The following is a 1988-nucleotide window of genomic DNA, read 5'->3' as shown; positions in this document are numbered from 1 at the left end:
GCAGACAGAAGGTAGGGGCATGGTTCTGGTGCTGGGGCCCCCACACTTGTTCTCCCTTTCCCGGGGGTTTGGCATCACTAGCCCCGGCTTAGCGAGTAGGGTTCAGTGGTCCCCATAATGTGGGGTGCGACTCCTAGGGGGACACAGAGGAACATTCATGGGGGCACCTCAGGACCTGAGCCAGCCCACATAGAGGGCAGGGAGGGAGCACCACTCTGCCACAGCTCTTCCCCAACCCCACCCTCAGCCTGAGACTCTGGCTCCCAGCCCGGCGTCGACCCCTTTACCCCTGTCCGCACCCCTCACCCCAGCAAGCAACAGCCCCACTCCTCCCAGCCCCGGTTCTTGACCGTGGCTTCCGAGGGGCCACAGCCATGGCTAAGAGGGCACAATGTGAAATGTTTGGGGACCACTGGTTTAGGGTGACGTCCTCAATCACTTCTCTGCAGTCCAATAAAAGCTATTCCTCACTCACCTACCCCTCCATCAGGACGGACTAGGTATGTTCTGCTACCCTTCACTCATACAGGAAGGAGAATAACATTTCATTCCACTCAATCCTAAAGTGATTTGTAACCCAAGACCATCCCAAACTGGTCATTTTGGGGAAGCGGCCCCATCATGCTGCATAGCTAGGCAGAGTAGGTGTGTCTATGCAAACACGGTCTGTTCCTGAAGTCTTTCCCCAGCTCCTCACTAGGTGAGAGAGGGGAGCTCATTCAGACCCTGCTTTCGCTTAGTATTTAAAAACTCCTTAGTGTCCCTATCTCTGCCGGCCTTAGATTTCTCCTCCTGTCCGTTTTTTGACAGCTCAGATGAGGTGACCGAGTGGTTAAGGTGATGGACTACTACCCCATGATGCTCTGCCTGCATGGGTTCAAATCCCATTCTCATCAGAGGCATTTAGTCTTCACCCTCCTTTATAGACAACCATCTCCCCTTCGGTACAATAACAGATCAAACAATGTTGCTTGTGTTACCCAAAATTGGGTCAGTTAGTAAGCTTAGAGAGGACTAATAATGCCCCTCCCCCCCAGAGTCTGGCAGAAAGCAGCACATTTATTAGCTTGATAGCTAAGCTCAAAAGATGGGATGGGGGAGGGTGTCACACTCATACTCACGCTCCCAGGACAGGCCTGGCAGTGGAGATGTCAGGATCCTTTAAGGTAAGTGTCCCACAGCGCAGCGATGGACGGTGCGATGAAGATCAGTCTCCCTGAGGTGCAATAGAATGTAACACAGCGAACCACTGGCCAGATGGGCCGGGTGAAGGGCATTCACTGGAGGTACAAAGGAGAGTGGGAAAGCCACTTCACAGGCATTCAAAGCGGGAAAGGACACAAGCTGGGGGAGTTTAACAGACCTTCTGAGCATACAGGTTATACAGAGCATACAGATCACTGCTGCTCCTACAACATGATAAGTTCTCAAGCAGCATGTTTCTTACTTTGCCCATATGTCAATGTTGATGATTATTGATGGAAATATTTTGCCATTGGGTTGTGTGTTTACACAGAAATTGACATTTACCAACAAATACACAATTCTTCCAAGCCTGCCTAGTCTGCAGTTGATGGGTTTAGAGGGACACATTCACTCTTCCAGGTCCCCATTCCAGGCCTGTGCTCTCCAGGTTGTCAACTTCCCGCACTGCTGGGATCCTTCCCTCATCTCCCCCCAAACCACTGCCCCACCCCCACTTCTGGGGTCCCCTCCCTACACTGTCTAACTCCACTGCTGGCAGGATCCCTTCCTGTTCCTTTCATTTCCTGCCTCCACTCTGGGCAAAAGCTCTGCACTCTTCCCACACCAGAAGTTGAACCCAGGCCACCTGGGTGAAAACCAGGAATCCTGACCACTAGCCCATAGGGGACTATTGTTGCATCTGACGAAGTGGGTATTCACCCATGACAGCTCATGCTCCAATACGTCTGTTAGTCTAGAAGGTGCCACCGGATTCTTGGCTGCTATTATTACTACAACTCAGG

The 1988-nt window shown here is 51.9% G+C and overlaps 1 non-coding gene across 1 annotated transcript; it reads left to right on the top strand.

The window, feature by feature from the left end:
- Positions 1-814: 814 nt before the first annotated feature.
- Positions 815-896, top strand: TRNAS-ACU (transfer RNA serine (anticodon ACU)). The gene has a single exon. It is a non-coding gene; the product is annotated as a tRNA-Ser (tRNA).
- Positions 897-1988: the final 1092 nt, after the last annotated feature.

The sequence above is a fragment of the Gopherus flavomarginatus genome, unplaced genomic scaffold, assembly GCF_025201925.1.
Source record: "Gopherus flavomarginatus isolate rGopFla2 unplaced genomic scaffold, rGopFla2.mat.asm mat_scaffold_49_arrow_ctg1, whole genome shotgun sequence".
Lineage (NCBI taxonomy): Eukaryota > Metazoa > Chordata > Testudines > Testudinidae > Gopherus > Gopherus flavomarginatus.
The sequence above is the reverse complement of the archived record's forward strand: the minus strand, read 5'-3'. Positions and strand labels throughout refer to the sequence as shown.